At 41.3% G+C, this 18707-nt stretch overlaps 1 long non-coding RNA gene across 1 annotated transcript; it reads right to left on the bottom strand.

Moving 5' to 3' along the window:
• Positions 1-15676: 15676 nt before the first annotated feature.
• LOC122143095 lies at positions 15677-16784 on the bottom strand. The gene is made up of 3 exons (XR_006158951.1): positions 16716-16784; positions 16391-16488; positions 15677-16282 (listed from the first exon to the last, which is right to left on the bottom strand). It is a non-coding gene; the product is annotated as an uncharacterized LOC122143095 (long non-coding RNA).
• Between the last annotated feature and the right edge of the window lie 1923 nt (positions 16785-18707).

Below are 18707 nucleotides of genomic sequence, written 5' to 3' on the forward strand. Positions count from 1 at the left end.
AAGTGCACGTTAGAGAGACAAAAAAGTTTATCATAAAATGATTCGATGGACATGATTTTCTTTTTAAAATAACCTTTTACAGGTATATGAAAATGTTGTTTTATGTTGGTACTTTTCATATTCAGATAAACATTAAAGACTTATTTATTTATACGATACACGATTTTCACTCCCAGAGTTTAGATGCATGCTTCACTGTTAATGTTATTATATACATAACATTCCTGCATTCAGGTTACGCGAGCAAAAGGGAAGGACAACATAACAACATAACTTATTTGTTTTGTATGCGATTTTCAATAGAAATGTTCATTCGTTCTATTTAGCTCGTTTTACTTTGGCTAAATAAAACACCGGCGGCGGACATCTTTCCTATTCGTGATTCCTTTTTATAAGCGTTTTATTTTCTTACTTTAGGCTCTAGAGTGGGAGTTAAAAAAGGGACCTACAGTGTTGGGTGTTCAAGATAATGAGTTCCTACTTTCTGAGCTTAAGTTTTTAAATGTAAAAACAACCAAAACATAAGACTATTTTGTTGAGTGCTGTTCGTTTCCCATATCACGGGGTCTCCGTCATACTATGAAAATAACGTTTACCTCTTTAACGGTTCACAATACTACGGATGCCCGAACCTATCAAACCAAGCATGGCCTGGTTGATAGATGGCCGGTACATACGGTACGTTGGGGGCGGCGGCCACAAAATCCGTGAGTTTTAACAAAACCTGCCCGTGAACGGAAGGATTGTAGCAAGGCCACAATGTGCACTTGGATAGGAATTTGTCACGGGTACAGCATTCGCAAAAAAACTGAAGGGATCGGTTTACAAAAAATCTGGAGCGGGAACGGATTGGGAAAGTGTGGGTACAGTTATTTGATCCATGGGGCACGCTTTTGTTAAAACGAGAGGGAGGTAAGGAAGGGTTTAAGAATTTTGTGACTGTACGAGTTTTATAACCTGAGGGGACAATTTGCAAAACTGATTTGCCACACACGGTTTTTTTTTTTTTCTCTCCTAGACAGGTGAGTTTCCCAGGCTCCGTATAAACCTCAAGGTATTTGCTTATGGCATATTTGCAAGTCTTTCCACCAGTGATAGGGACAAACATGTAAGGCTTCTCTCACCCAGTGTGAGGTTTCATTACAAGTCAATTGATTATCCTCACGCAGTCGTTTCAGGTCTGTTAAAACTTCTTCCACACTGTGATAATATACTACAGCAGTCTTTCTCATCGGATGTGAATCTTCAGGTGGTAGGTTTAAGGGCTGTTTACAATACATACAAATTACTTCTCTCCAATGTGTGTTTTCATGTGCCTGGTAAGGCATCCAGTTTGGTTTATGGACGGAAACCTATTTCCACATCATTGATGACAGGTAAAAAGGCTTTCTCTCCGGTGTGAATTCTTATGTGGTCTATAAAGCTGTGTCCTTTTTGAATGTGAAACAGTTTCCAGTCACACTGGTGGCATATGTAGGGTTTCTCTCTAGTGTGATTATCTTATGTGGTATTCAAATTTTCCGTTTCTTTGCCTGTCTTGAGCAACTCTTTGTACAGTGAGGGGACATGTGTATACGGCTTCTCTTCTTCTTCTTTCAGTGTGCACTGCTCATTGTGGTACACGCCACGGGGTTCCTCTTTTCGGCACAAAAATTTTTTCCAGCCACTGATGGCAGGGTGAAAGGGCTTTTTGCCCCTTCAGCTTTTGTACTCTCATGTGGTAATCAAGGTTTAATCCTATTCGGCGTTTGAATCCTTTTTTCTCACCATCGGTGGTGCGGCAGCAGAAAGGCCTTCGCCCTGGTATGAATACTCATGTGGACTTTAAGGCCTCATGGTGATGTAAAGCATCCTTTCCAAACTCCGAGGGCACACTGAGGTGCATCGAGGAATTCGTGGCTCTCCAGTCGTCGAATTCATGTGCCCGTTAATGCTTCCTTTATGAGTGTAAACGTTTTTTGCCACAATCTTGGCAGTTGAAATAACTTATATTGTTTCTGACTTTTCTTGAGCCCTTTTCCTGTATGGAAGTTGTTTCAGTTAGCTGTGAACAACAACTAAATGATGCTTCTTCAGTTTTTGATGAAATCATGGGGATCTTCGTCTCGTATTGATGATTTCTTCGTTTTTGATTTCATTCAGTACTTAGTTGTCTTCGTTCTCTTGGTCTTTCGGGCGTCCATCATGGTCCTAAGGCAAGGAAACACCAAAATAACAAGTTTTAACCCCTTGTAAGTGAAGTGGCACCAAAAGCTAACTAGACATCAAAACCAACAATAGCTACTTAGATCCTATATACCAGTTAAAACCCATAGGCAGGAGGTCGTTTTTGTGTGTAAGGCTGGGAAAGGAAAGGCTTAGCACTTCCGCCCTGGCCACTGTGGGTTCACTAAAAAATTAGGGAGCACAAATGTCGCCAAAATCATGATCGGACAAATATGTGACCCGGACCGCGAGAAACCATGTCAGTACCTTAAGTGTCAATTTTCGCAAAATTTATATTTATATATCTTCTGATAAACTGGTATAATACTTCTAATCTTTGCAGTTGATGTGGTGGTTTGCCTTAGGGAGTAGGAATCACAATTTGAAAAATGCTGGAATCTTAGGCTGCAAAAAAATAAAAATACAGACAAAATCGTCGGTTTTTAAAGTGTCCAAAATAATACAGTTCTGTTAGCAATGCAGCATATTACTCTGACTCAAGCGATTAGTTTTTGTGTTGTGACATAAAAGAAAAATTGTATGTCAGGGTCACGCATCATTGTCCATGCGACAAGTGTTAAACAATCTACATTAAGGATTGTCACAAATAAAGTGAGATAAATTGAAAAGTTGTCAATTGCACCATTAAATTTAGATCTGCTGCAGTTTGTGCAACAAATTATGCGCGTCTTTTACAGCATTCTGCATTATATCACAATCACACATGATGGTCTGAGGCTTATGAAAAGCAATCATGGGCCAAATCAGAGGCCACTTCAGCTAAAGTAATCACTGAAAAGGCCAGAGTTGTGTGTGTGTACATTCAATACGCTGACACTGGAATTCTCTCATCATTATAAACAACAAAGTGGAAATGTACATACATTGTAAGAGATTCCGTTGACATGTGTAGGTAGCATATATTGAGACAGGGATGTTTTTTGAGCCATGCTTTAAACTCACACTCAGACTTGAAGTCAAGTCATGTGCATTGATAATGTATAAATGTTTCTTTACTGCTTTTTTTTTATATATAGAAATGAGTGTGCCGTTTGAATAACTATAGACATGAAAGCTTCTACTGCATTAATAACTTAAAATGTTTTATTTCGGGCGTCCTCGTGTCTGCAGGGAGGCAGCGTGTGGGTTGTTCTTCCTGTGTCCGCCTGCCGCTATGCTCGGCGGACTAGTCAGTTGTTGTAAATGACCGTGCCTCTACTGGTCCGCTTGTGACAGGGCTACGGGCTGACACGCGAGGATGGTCACGGCAGATAAAAATCTGGATAAAAACATAAAAAAAAGAAGTCATATCTAACTTTGTCTCGTTTCAGGTGCGTGGGGGCACTGCTCACCTACGTACCGCCCATGAAAGATGCAGATGAAGCTGCCTACGGTAGACGGAATGTATCTGCATTTTTGTGCTTGGATATGACGATGCTCGAGTCTTCCGACGGCCTCGATGCGCTATGGCAGAGTAAGGCCTTTACTCTTTACAAGAAGAGACGCGCGGCGCGGTCCGCCCTCGCTTCCATCTCCGCAAACCTGTAAGGGAAAAAGCGACGGCGGGGCCAGCCTAAGCATCTCCAAACGGTTCGTGATTGTGAGTGATCGTTGACGCCCACGGCCGGCTGAGCCACATTCTTGCGTTCAAGGCTGTGCAAACTCGATTCCCCACCTAGATAGGTTTTGTACTGGCCATCCTCTGCTCTCACCCCGCCCGGCAAGCCAGCCCGGTCCGTTAGTTGGCTCGTCCAGGATTGCAAGCCAGAGGATTGACTTGGCGACACACCATGGACAACCAATGTTGTTCTCTGGGTGGCGTCAAGATGCGCGGAGGAGCTGTCAGGCTCGTCTTTATTTCACGTACAAAAGCTACATCTCATCCCCAAAAGAAGGATGTGTTGGCCTCGACGGACTCATCCTACCGACCTCCTCTGGCAGCCTGTAAACCCAGAACACCGCCGCAACTCATGAGCAACGGGCCGACCGTTCAGAATGATTGACCCCTTGAATAATCCCTTAGAGTACCTGGGACTCAGGGTCAATTTCGCCAAGAGTGCCGCTATAGTCCCTCAGCACAACGGATATTCGCGTTCCTGAGAACAGTCCTTGACCTATCAGCCGCCCCCATGAAGGGGTAGTCAAAAGGCCAGATCATGCACTGTGGCTATTTGGCTAGATCACGGTTAGATCACATCAGCCTCATTGTTCAAAGTTGGAGCCTTTAGCCTTCTAAAGGGTTTCAGAAGAAGATGTTGGGCCTCACTGGCCTCTGTGTCTCAGTGTACTTCAGCTGAGGGCCTGTTTAGCACAATGGGGCCAATCCCTTCAGTAATGGGCCTGAAACCACGAGTTCCGTGCCCCACCAACGCCGTGTCAAGATGAACCAGGCCATGCCGTAAAGACTCTCAGTGGATGGAATGGGGTGTACCCCTGGGGATGGTCTGCAGAAGGAATGTGGTCTTGACAGAGCGCTTCCAGCACATGTTGGGGGGAGCTCTGAGCGATGGCAAACCGGCTTTCTCAGCCATTGGTGGAAGGATGATGAGTTCGGTCTTTCTCAACATCAATCTGTCTGAAATGGCTTGGCATATTTTTGTCCGCTCTTTCCTGGCTCCGCATGTCCACAGGTTCTCTTTCTTCGTTCGTCTCTTCTGCTGGCAGGCAGAGAGAGTCGTAAGAACGAGGATGCTACCACCAGCCACATACAGTTCAAATCGAAGAATTGGGAGATCTTTGGCAGGCAGAGTTTAGTCCCAGCCCCCCCGCCTCCCCTTCCCCCTCGAGAAGCACACTCTCACTGCCCAGATTTACTTTTTTGAAGAACAGCGATGGCATTGGCTTCCCATAGAATGACCTCTCCTCCTTCAACGTTCATTTCCTGTCCTCCGATCCCCGCTTCTCCCTACCCCACAGGTAATGCACTGTCCGAATCAGGAAACAGAAGCACAAGGTCATCTGTTTGTGGACACGCGCTGAATCGGAATCCAGCACTAGTTTCGCTAGAGCTGTCCGTCTCGGCTAGGCCCGTGGCCCTTGGCCCTGATATGAGACATCTTCCGTCTGTTGGCCTACTTCCTTTCCTGCGGAAAAGATCTACATGGCACCCAAGCAGCAGCAGCTCAGTCCAAGCCCGACGCCTGGTCAGGTGCTCTGCACAGCCTATGCGCCCGACTCACGTCGATGGGAGACCTCCCATGCGACTCTCCCTGAAGCTTTTCAGGGCACTAAACAAGCCATATCCCTCGAGGCTCAATCATCTGAACCCTCATACATGTAAAGGTCCTCTCCCGCCCTAATACCATCTGGTGGCTGTCTGCTCCACCTCCTCGTCTGGCAATGAACCACAGAAGCGCGACAGAAGACGGAGACAGTGATAACGAGCAGTCTGTAAGCTTACATTCCTATTTCCGGTGGGACATATTCAATCTGTTATGCTCTCCTTTTCCCTCTGCATGTATTGTTTAGATAAGCACGGGGTCATCCCCCTTCCACACTCACGATATATTGTACCAAGGTTCCATATACAGTCTTCACACCACGTCCTATAGCATGTTGGCCCTCTAGCTTTCCGGGGCAGGAACAACTTAGGCCTCAACCTTGCCTTGCCCTTGCACTGTTCCTACAGGGAACCGCTGCCCACCACCGTGCTTGAGGGGCTCTGAAGCACGCACCCACTCCTTTCCAAACCACTACCATCCTGTTGGCATTCGGTAATGCACTGTTTAATACTCACATGTCTATTTTTATAGATAAGGCAATGTTTTACGGTTGTGTGTTTATTGTTTTGTGTTTTGTGTTTTTTCGCCCTGTCTTCTTTCTCCATTTGTTAATGCTTTTTCGTACATATCTTTGTGAACTACTTTAGATGTCAACTGTATACTATATAGAATAATAAAATAGGTTTCACTTATGTACTTATTGCTTGATCGTACATTCTCTTTTTCTGCATTTGTAAATTTGTGTTATGCTACCCCTTAACCAGATCTTTGTATCCAAATCTTAAAGTCGCTATTTGAAGATTTGATAAAATAGGCGCAGTTTCTTTTTAAAATAACTTATTGTACTACCTCAACTATAACACAAATACTTGTTAACAGGACAACTAAATAATGTTAATTTTTTATCTGACAATGCTGTCATTTCTTACGAAGTATGTACTCATAATGGCTAGTGAATAAATTACAACTCATTTTTATGGAGAATTCTCTGTTACCCAACTAGTCCATTTCTGTCCAGTTTTTCATGTGTTGATTGCTTTTTTCATACTGCTAGTCTACAAGCGCCAAGGTGTTTTTTTTTTTTTTTTTGGCCTCTCATATGACGCATTGTTTTGGCGGGAAATGTCTGTGCCTCAAAAATTCCTGCGCAGCAGTCATGATGTCATGAACCTCCTACGACACTTAAGACGCAGTAGAAGAACAGCCCATGGAGCGACATAGCGAGATATACATACACATTTTATGACAGCCTGCAAATTCAGCATCTGTTTGTGTTCCTGTCAAGGACGAAGGGTTTGTTCAAACGAGCTAGAACGGTTTCATGCGATCATGTGATCAGCTTGGACAAATGGTGGTTTGGTCTTTTTGGACCCAGCATTGCGGTGCGTGCAGCATCAAGAATTTCTATTCTGGAGTTGATCAGTTTTAGTCGCACACCCCCGGCACGGACTACAGAGAGGTTCAAGGCAACTGGATGTCAATAACTTTCGTTTGATTTTGGCAATACAACCCCTGAGAGGGCTTGCATCAGCTGTAAATTCTTTGTGGACAAACCTGTTTTCTATCTCTGATACAGCTGTATCTAGTATTGTTCAACATCGTCGTCTTAGAGCTGCGCAGGTGGTAAAATTCGCAGAAACTGACTTGGCCCTTCTTGCCATAAAAGGTGATAAAATAAAAGAGTACCATAGGAGGGATTCACAGTCCTTACGGAACGTGTGTCTCTGGGTGAGGGGTCTCATACGTAGATTAGATTATGTCAGCGCAGTACTGCGGAAATTCCAGCGTCATTTGTTCTTCGGTGAGATCCCTTATTTACAGTAGCCCAACCAAGACATCACCTGCAACACGACTATCAGCTGTAGCTACTGCACATACTATCAACTATTGATGAGACTGTATGGATTGGGCCAATATAGACCGGAGCTCGGTTTCCTTAATGATGCGACACGCACACGTGTATCAGACAATTTGGGCAATTTTTTAAAAAAAAAAGGACCAAAGGCGTCGCTTCTCAGGCTCGAGAGGAGAAGCCCTGCGGAGGATTACTGTTTTGCAACAGGTCAACTGATGCAGCCTATCCTCATTGGAAACCTTAAAAAGAAGTTCAAGAATGACTTCCTCATTTATCCCCCCACACATTTTGTACCTTCATAATGACTTGTCCAGCGCGGATTTTAAACAGTCTTTTTGAGATACGGCAATTGTATCGTCTGAGAGAACAAAATGAGTGCCTGAAAAAAGAGTGCAGGGAGCCTGACAAGTGCAAAGAATCTTTTAGCACAAGGTTCACTTGAATCGCATGTATGACAGTGATTGGTGAAAGCTGGTTGGTTAGTAGCAGTGGATGTAGGGGATATGCCTGCCCAACCTTTGTTGTAATAAAGCATGAACACCACCTCGACACCCCAATCATCACTGATGCTCCATCATAACTACTGGCTCATTATATTATCAGCACTGTATCTGATTCAGACGGAGTGTTGTAATATTTCAGTAGTGATGTAATCTGCATCAAAGTGCTGCGGAGTTCTAACAAAAGCACACAAAACGCAATTTATAACGGACAAATTTTTCAGTGTTGACAGCGAAAGAGCCTTAGTGCCATCACTTTTCAAACAGCAATGCAGCTGAATCAGCAGTGTCATATTTCTCTGATTTTATTTTTTTTTCAGAACAATATGGATGCCAAAATTTCAATCACTTCATTCTGGATGGCTGAGTTTGGAAGTGAGTACTTTGCATTTTTGTTGGGGAGGGGATACATGATGTAATGTCAGCCAGGTATTTAGTATACTTTTTCCAACATGATATTTAAACAACTGGCGCCAAAAGCACTCCGCAGCTATGTAATCTTCCTCACATGTCACATGTTTTTCAAAATCCCCCCGCGTAGTGGAAGAGTCATTGACTGCTAAAAAGGTCAGCACCCAACAACACCTGCCATGCGTTTTTTATCGTAATAGCGATTCTATTTAGTACTTCTGTTGGGATGCAGGCCGAGCGGCTAAACATGCGTACGGTCTCTCCTTGCAGCACACCGTGATCGGCTCGGCCAAAACTCTGTCCATGGAGGTCGAGGACTTGTAACTGAGCTTGGCTGCAGTCATGTCTTTTGAAGACCACACGGTCACGTTGCTAATGCTGCTTCCTAGTTTCGAAAACTGTCGAAACGCAAGACGTGTCATTTTCAGAGAAAGCACGACACCAAAACACTCGACCCGGAACACAACAAAGCATGCATCCGCGAACTACAGAATATTCAAGCCAAACGGCTGTGACTGATCACTCAAGCGGCCGAAAAAAATCTCTCTCATCCCTCCAAAAAAGAGTTTGGGGGTATGATTTCAGAACCGGCTGGTAAGGATTGTTTCGCCCTGTATTTAAATCATTTTGGGACAGAATTGCTGCATTGTTTGAGTGGGATGTATTTGTGCTTTTGACACCATCGGAAGCGCTGATGATGATTCTCCATTTTCTCCGACTCATTGCCGCGAAAATGGATGAGGAGGTAAATGGTAGCTGTGTTCCTGTGAGCTACATAGAAGGTGTTTCTTTTTGTCTTTTTCGACCAAACAAGAAATCTGGACATGTTGTATTTTATTTAGGCTACTATAGTGTGGTTATTGAGTTCACTAACAGTTCTAATAACAAATGTAAATTGGCTGTTACTGGTCTCTGCTTTTTTTTTGCTTTATCATTCAGCACGTCCTTTACCTCAAGGGTTGCGCAAGTGAATGTGAGCTAAGTCTTGTCTGTCTCGGTAGATCACGCGGAAAAAAAAGGACTCGGGGTTGGGCAGAAATTAGAAAATAAAGTGTGGGAGCTGAATTGAATATCACACTACTTTTGTGTGATTGGCTGTTATTGTGTGGTGTGACGGGGGCCAGGGTGGGCCAGACCCTCTGAATTGGGTGGGCCAGGCCCACCCTGGCCCCCACGTAGGAGCTGGGCTGCTGGCAACAACACTGATTAGTATTAAACACCGTACGGCAACAAGATATAGCCTGCTGTAACACTTTTTCAGACCAACACAGACCTCCAATTTACACTGCGTTACAAAAGCCACTGTTAAGTTCATTTATTTATATAACCGATGAGGGATTATGTGATTAATCACCAAGCGTTGCATTTTGTTTTTAGCTCAGAACTATATTTTCAATCGCCGAAGTGTCTGAACCTGATCACTTCAGACCCCTCCAAGCGATCTGTGCATGTTTTTCAGTGCATCTGAATGGATGAGCAACGCACCTGTATTCGACGTGACTGATATAAACTCTAGTGTGAATGCGCAAATGAGAGACTCATCAATGTCGCTTTGTCTCACACCCATGCAGAGGAGAGAGAGAAGAGAATGAGTGAATTGGATGACATTGTACCTGCAAACGATATCGTTTGATGTATTTTCCTGTCAAAATAACAGCGTTCCTTTGGAATTCTTCAGCTTTTTAGAACTGCTGGGTTTCCTGTAGTTAGGGCGGAGGCCAATGCGCAAACGGCCAATCTCATTGGCTCTGGGCTCACCTATTATCGTCCCTGTTTTGATTTCAACAAAATCAGTATTTGAGCGAACGCACAAAACCTGATTTATATTCATGAATCCAGCAGCTTCATTAATCCTTAGTATTTCCTTAGTGCGTTTTATAGTTCTTATTAGTAGATACACTTTGCGGGTTCGTATCACTTTTATTATCCTATCGACGTATGTTTTAGTATAGATCTAAAAACAAAAAGCAGCACCACCTAGTCCAGTTAAAATGTTCAGGTTTAAAATGAATAATATGCATTCAAACATGGTTTATCAAGTTTATTATTAATTATGAAAGATCTATTATTAAATAATGCTATAAATGCTTGACTGACTGATGTTAAGAGTGTACTTTCAGATATTAAAAAAAATGTTAAAAAAAAACGTCTGGGGAGTAAAACGAAAAAAATTTACTAGCCAATGGCGAATCATTGCCAAGGTGTCCCGTAAGAGAGGTAGGGACCTTGAGCTAACAGTTATGACTTTATTGGGTCCCATGCGACTTTAAGAAATCCTTATGAGGAACAGCGCAAGGTCTCTTTCATGTTTTAAAAACATGAAGAAATGTAACCAACTTTAATAATTTTAAAACGCATTACATGATTTTACTGACGTTGCAACGTGAAAACTGGGCTTTTATGGAGGAGCAAAAAGCTGGAAAGGGGGGCTGAATGTTGCCGTGATAATCGTTTTTTTTGTTTCGGGATTGATATGTATTTTCGTAATCGTTGGAGGCCGAAATAGAAACTGCATTTCGATTAACTGCACAGCTCTATTTCTAAACATGCAGAACTCGGTCAATAAACAAGCCCTGAACTGTTTGGACTTGAACACGTCTGAGGGCCATTGTGTTTATGTGTTCTAACAGAACATGTCTGTGATTGGCTACAATGCTCCTGGAATACACCCTGTGTAAACATAAGGTGTCGCTCCATAAAAACAGATATGCCAGAAGACAGTTTGAAGGCTTTGTGTGGTTTATAACTATTATCTGCAATGCATTTACACTTAAACATAAAGTGGACTTCAGACATTTTTTTTTGTTTTTGCATTGCATTGCATTTTTATTTAGTAGGGGCAATACGAAAAAACATCTTAGTATTGCCCCAACAAAATAAGAACTGCAAATAACTTTTTTCTTAGTCCGGATGTTAAAGCATGAATGTAAGACAAAACGTGTATGCAGGATCTGTGATTTTTTTCAGCATTAAATATTTGTCTGATCATGTGATCTCTTAGGAAAGTCATATTACATTCTTCAAAAATATCCTTCATTTCTGTGGAGCTGGAGATTGTTAGATTAGGAATCAAATGAATTAGTTCAGCTTTGAGAATGAAAACCAACCTGTTAGTGTCTCAGTATCTTCATGTTTGACTCTGAATGCTTCTTCAATCGTCAGCTCTTCACTCTCGACTTTAATAAACGCCATCTTTATAACGGTTTATCACAGGGTGACACGTGGATCTCAGTTGAGTTTATCTGTGTTCAAGATGAGAAGAATTAACAGAAAGAAAAATAAATGCAAACTAAATCTCTGGATGAGTTCAATAATCAGCACACTGGTAAGGGAGTTAATCTCAGTTAACAGCATTTAAATCACCCAATTCTAAAAACAAGGCCAATTTAATTTAGAAGAATGGGGGGAAAATTTACAGACTCACTTTTTTTGTTCAAATTCAGTATTTAATAGTTATTAAATTATATTTAAATATTACACTTGCAATGTTTTTTGTAAGATTGTCACTACGTTTGTTTTTCTCGCTGCACGTACACTGTTTTGAGCAGCAGGTGACGTCAGCGTGTGGTGATTCGAATCACTGAATCATTTTGTGAATCATTCGACTCGGAGATTCAAACAGCTCTGTTTCTCCATTACTACTCAACAGCGACTGAATTCGTGTTTACAGTAAACTGATTCACGCTTTAGAGAGTGAAATAACGAGACGCACCGTTTCTGTTACTCATGTGCGGGAGCGCTTTTACTCGCGCTGTTTAAAACAACGTCCATTAACGTAACTAGATGAAGCATTACAGTGTTACAGTCAGTACAATGGCGCCATTTACATCGCTTTTAAAAGCTATACAATTACACGAACGGTTTTGTATGAACGAAACGGTTTAAATGCTTAAAAACGCCAACCTTTCTGCAGCCGAATCACAACAGACGCAGACGCGCGGGGCGCGGGCTCATGACGTCACACAGCTCGAGCCCAAAGTAAAAGTCCTGCTCGGTGTGCATAGGTCTCAAATCACAAGAGTGCACAGCAGAGAAAACCGCGAAACACTGTTTATACTCTATGCTTTATAAAATTCTAAGCCATGGTAGAAGTGAAAACCGCGAAACACTGTTTATACTCTATGATTAATTAACCATGGTTTTGCTACACTAACCATAGTTTAACCATGATATTTGTAGTAAAACTGTGGTTAAGCAAATGCTAATCAATATGCCAAAAAACATGCTAAAACTATGGTTAATTTTCATAAGAGAAGACGGTAAATCAGCACAGGACAATATCGCTTGTGTATATGGGGCTCGTTTCAGAAAGGAGCCTAAGTGGAAACTCTGAGTATGTTAACCCTGAAATGAGGGAAACTCTGGGTTTTCTGCTTCTGAATGGGAGGTTTGTCAAACCCGAGTAGTTTTCTATAAAACATCAGAGATGCAGAGCACCTTAGTAAGGCCGCTGTACCGATAAAGAAAGTGTGCGTCGCTCTTACACTCGTTCAAATCAGTTTAAATGAGGCTAATCTGATAAATGATGTTCACTTGATAACAGCTTGCTGTGAAATCTGGGAGTAAACCAATAATTAGACTTTTCTTCAGGATTTCCGGTGTGGTTGGATACACTCATATCCCCATATATAATTCATCATTTCCAAAATCATTTCCAACAACCACCTGAGCATTGATTTATCCATTTGTTTTATTATTTAGCCCAGAGCATGAAGACACAATGATTCTAATTGCATGAATTAATTTACTGTCTCATCCCCTAAACACAACGCTCACCGAAAACTGTCTACATTTTTACATTTTCAGTAAAATAATTAATAAGAACACACACACATTTATATATACATTTATATTAGGGATTACTATCCTGGTGGGAACATTTTGAATACTTCTAACATTAACATTTTGGTTTTGTTGGGACAAATATTTGTCACAGATCCTATAGTTGATGACCTTGAAGATTCAAGACGAGCTGTAAATCCAGGCAGATACAATAAATGACACATTTTTAAAAGGATGAGACCAGTTGTGGGGTGTTTGTGATGCAAGTCTTTCCAAGAAGGATTTATTTTAAATGCTACAGATGGCAAAACTGACAAATGCACAATTTCCAGATATTCCTGATGTCTTTGACATCAATGCCTTACACACATGCTTTCAGCCTCAGGGAATGTGATGAGAAAATGTGTACTGTACGCTTTTCACACAACAGAAGTGAAATATTGAAGTGCAATAATGTTACTTTATTTATTTACTCCCTTTTTTATACAGTAGATTCAAAGGATGATTGCTGTGGTTTGTGTGAACTAAAAGACCTTTCACAGTTAGGCTACTATCCAGTCACTGACCGAGTTAATGCCTGTTTTATTGTATAATGTCATGTCTGTCTAGGGGTGTAACGGTACACAAATATGACAGTTTAGCACGTTCCTCGATTTTAACGTCCACGCACAGAGCACATGCATTCAAACCAAAAAGCCCGGACTGAAAATTACCATTACACCCCTACTGTAAACTGAAGTTATGTCTCTGAATTTCTTAGACTTACTTTAAAAAGCAGAAGAATTATCTTATTCCATGTTGTCCTGTTTCTCCATTGTGTTGTGTCCTGTGTATTGCAATAGGAAATAACCCAAAGAAAGGTTTCAAATCAGTGTTAATAGGCCTTTATCACAGTGCGAAGCGAATATCACTTCCAACGGGAATAGTAGAGTAAACCTACTTCCGGTCTAGTCTGTAGCAAAGGCGGCGAGTACAGCGAGGAATTGTTGTTGCGTTCCTAAATGATCTAATAGTTCTATTAAACAGCTGTATCTCAGTTTCCATTCTTTTCCAACTGAGGAAAATGCAAAGAAAATGTGGGTTCATGATATTCGGCGAGATGAAGGCAAAATGTGAAAACCCCACAGCACTTACACTACAGTCGGAGATGTTTTCACATTACAAAAACTACCCTACCTTCAAAGGCTTGGTTGGGGTTGCTCCATGTGGGGCTATAACCTTTGTTTCACAGCTGTTCACTGGATCTATCTCAGACAGGGAGATAACAAAACAGTCTGGACTTTTGGAACTGCTCGAGCCTGGAGACTGTTGTATGGCAGATAAAGGCTTTACCATAGAGCGACTGCTGAGAATATGGGAGCCAGGCTTGTTATCCCTCCATTCAAAAAGAGCAGCCCAATTTACAAAAGAGGAGACGAAACGTGGTACACAATCAATAGCCCGTCTAAGGTGGTGGAAAGAGTGATTTGACGAATCAGAGTACCACATCTGGGACTCTGCCATTCCTCTCACCCCTGACAGGCACAGTGAACCAAATATGGTAAGTAATATGGGCTTAAATGGCTAATTACCAAGGCCCACTTGATGTAAATCATGATGTTGTATAAAACCTTTATACAGAAAAGAAACATGATTTAAGTTGCCACCAATCAAATCTCTGTTTTATATGTACAAAAATATTGAATTGTGAAAACTTGCCTTTAATGTTGGAATATGTTTTTAGTAAATGAGCTTGAAAGTCGCAAACTTAAAAATTGGATTTTTTTTTTAGTGCACCACTTTTATACATATATGCAAGTATTGCCTGCATTGAGACAATTAAAAAGTTGTTACAATTTCTCAGTTGTTACAATCTCTCATTTATTCATTAAGAATTTACAGTGAACTTGTTTTTTTGAGCATCTGTTTGTTAGTTTGGTTGAGCATCTGTTTGTCTTAAAATAGACATTTGAAGAATTTTTGAAGAGTAGTTTACCCAAAAATGAAATTTTTGCCATAATTTGTGGCATGAATATAATTTTTGGGTAAACTATTCATGTAACAGTAAACAATAAATCAACATCAGCACTAGTTTAAGCACATCAGCACTCTTAAGAGTTAAAATATAAATAAATATATATATATATACACACACACACATACTATATTCATTTTTGTTTATATATTTATTGATCTATTTTAATATATCTATATATATATATATATATATATAGATTTTTTTTGTTTTTTATAACTCCAGATATACAGCGAAATTTTTTTTCTATTATATCGGCATCATGTAGGATGGCACGAGGTGAGTAAATTATTGCATTACATTTCATGTTTGGGTGATCAATTCTTTTAACAATAAAAACAAACAATCAATCACCACCAGTATTAGTTTAACAACTCCTAGAGGAAAAATACACATTCATGTATGTATATAAAAAAAAAATGTCTACTTTGTCCCTCATCAAGATAATTAAACTCTCATCTCTCCAGATGCTTGAATGGTTATATCTGTTTTGCATTTGTTATAAAATCACACCAACTCAGTCCTGTTACTGCAAGCTGTCCCTGAACTTGCCAGTAGTATTTGTGGCTTTCCTTTAGCTTTGCTTGACCGCTGACAAATTTTATGTGTGTCACCTGAGAAATATCATCAACGCCAGGGCATTTTACCTCCAAAGGGAGGGTCCCAGTAGGGTCGTGTGAGACTCTGCCATCAGGGCTTGTGCCAAGGTGTGGCGCATCAGGATGTACAACAAACCCACACTGTAAAAAACTGACATTCATCATACCAGAGTACTGAAATAGCACTTCAGGCTCAAGATCCAGTCCACGCTTCATTGCAGAAGTCTGACGAACCCCTTTGATGATTCGGACAGCTAGTGCCTGGCTGGTCGACTCTCCTCTGACATGACACACCTCACAGAATCTACTGTAAAAAGCATGTAAAAGCGTGGTGTACGCATTTGGTTCCACAGAGCAGACTGTGACTGGTGCCGTGTGTCTTTTTCAATTATTGTGCTTAGTTCTTGAGTGACTGCCAAGCTTTCTAAGAACAACATATCATGGAAATTCGGGACAAATTTAAATCTTCCTTCAAATGTATACCCATCCAGAGGAAGCGTAGGGAAAGCAGGGGCTTCTGCATGTTTGACAGCATCCATTGATGACTCAGCAGGGCACTGATAGGACAGCAAAGAACCTTTGGGTACTAGGCCAAACTTAGACTCCATCAGATTCAACTCCGACAAGCCATGCAGATCAGTGGCTGAGGCCTAAAGACTCCACAGAAGAGAGCAGCAAATTATTGGGAAGGGGACCTAAAAACAAAGCAAAAAAAAAAAAAAAAGAGAATAGAAACAATACTTTTAAAAGCCCTTTAGTTTGTAAATCTTTTGCTAGACATATAATAATGTAAATGTAATCACCTGTGTAGGCCCTGCAAAGAGTGGACTTAATACCACTTCTGCTAGAGGGTTTTGGCTTCCTCTACAAGTAATCGATCCACTGCTTCAGGATGGATTCCCTGTAAAAAATAAAATTATGTTATTACTGAGAGCATGTTTATAAACTTTAAAAGCTTAATTTTTCTAAATAAAATCCTTTTATGTTTAGAGTTTGCAGCAGTGGAAAGCTAGAAAGTCAAAACTTGTTTTTTCATGTCCCTGGAGCATGAGAAAACACATAGGACAAAAATACTGTCTGAGGTTGTCATAATTCATGCAGAAAATAGTTAATAGCTGTTTACTATACCCGAGTCCTGGGCCTGTGCCAAGTCTGTAGAGTGCTTGTGCTGGGTATAGTGGGTGGTACCGTCTTTAGTTGTCTCTCATCATGCTGTAGTGTGCACTCTGAAACAGCAAGCCAACTAAATGGCTGCATAGCTCTTTCCCAGCCACACAGGAACAGCAAAAAGTGCTGATGACAGGAGGATTCTCACGAATTTTAAATGAAATCTAAATAAATAAATTATATACGGTTTTAAAATTAGAATACAAATGAAACATTAACATAATTTGACTGCAACAGCAGTCTATTATTTTTTAATTTGCATACTTTTTTTTAACAAACTGCAACCGCAATCTAACACGCTACAACTGTAAAATAAACTATAAACACAAACAAATTTGTGGTCCTCGAACTGGACCTAACTACAGTTCGGTCCTGAATAGGTAACCTAGAAGAGTGTGGCTCTTCACCGTTTTCTTCATGGACCCGTAACACTGTGCCCTGATAATCACCTCACTATCTACAACATCAGATACTCATTGCACAAAAAAAACTTAGCATGTTAGCCATATTTCGAGAGAATAAACAAACATTAAAATTAGACTTACCTTCATAATTGAAGATGTAGTTTTCTATAGAAGAATTTATATCCCTTCTCAAATTTTGATACTTTCGCTTAGGAATGATTTTCCACAATCGTAGAATTAGGGTGTTTAACTAGTTCCTGGAGGGCCGTGAGCCCCTGCAGAGTTTAATTCTAACCCTGCTCCAAACACACCTACCATGTAGTTTTCTAGACTAAAATGATTAGATTAGCTGGATTCAGGTAAGCTGAATTAGGCTATATCTAAACCATGCAGGATTGTGGCCCTCCAGGAACTGAGTTTGACACCCTTGTGTAAACGCTGGTGATTTGGGGGGAAGATCCCCAGTGATATTTTGAAAACCTACGCGCCATTGCTACAGTCAGACTAGACCGAAGACTGCGGTTTACGCTACTATTCGCCAAACGATTGGAAGTGACGTCGCGCACTGTGAGAAAGGCCTATAACACACCTGTGTTGTGTTATAATGCTGATACTAACTGTACAAGGAAGCCAAATGCGCACTTGCCATGAAAATTAACTTAATCCCAAAAAACCTTTCCACTGCATTTCATTGCTGTCATTAAAGGACCTGCTGAGATCATTTCAGTAATCATCTTGTTAACTCAGGTGAGAATGTTGACGAGCACAAGGCTGAGATCATTATGTCAGGCTGATTGGGTTAGAATGGCAGACTTGACATGTTAAAAGGAGGGTGATGCTTGAAATCATTGTTCTTCCATTGTTAACCATGGTGACCTGTAAAGAAACGCTGCAGCCATCATTGTGTTGCATAAAAATGGCTTCACAGGCAAGGATATTGTGGCTACTAAGATTTCACCTAAATCGACAATTTATAGGTTCATCAAGAACTTCAAGGAAAGAGGTTCAATATTCTAAAGAAGGCTTCAGGGCATCCAAGAAAGTCCAGCAAGCCAGGATCGTCTCCCAAAGAGGATTCAGCTATGGGATCGGAGTGCCACCAGTGCAGAGCTTGCTCAGGAATGGCAGCAGGCAGGTGTGAGCGCATCTGCACGCACAGTGAGGCGTACAGCAGGCAGGTGTGAGCGCATCTGCACGCGGCAGCAAAGAAGCCACTTCTCTCTCAAAAAAAAAACATCAGGGACAGATTGATCTTCTGCAGAAAGTATAGTGAATGGACTGCTGAGGACTGGGGCAAAGTCATATTCTCCGATGAAGCCCCTTTCCGATTGTTTTGGGGGGCATCTGGAAAAAGGCTTGTCCGAGAAGAAAAGGTGAGCGCTTACCATCAGTCCTGTGTCATGCCAACAGTAAAGCATCCTGACACCATTCATGTGTGGGGTTGCTTCTCATCCAAGGGAGTGGGCTCACAATTCTGCCCAAAAACACAGCCATGAATAATGAATGGTACCAAAACACCCTCCAACAGCAACTTCTTCCAACAACCCAA

Source organism: Cyprinus carpio, unplaced genomic scaffold, assembly GCF_018340385.1.
Source record: "Cyprinus carpio isolate SPL01 unplaced genomic scaffold, ASM1834038v1 S000000742, whole genome shotgun sequence".
Classification (NCBI taxonomy): Eukaryota; Metazoa; Chordata; class Actinopteri; order Cypriniformes; family Cyprinidae; genus Cyprinus; species Cyprinus carpio.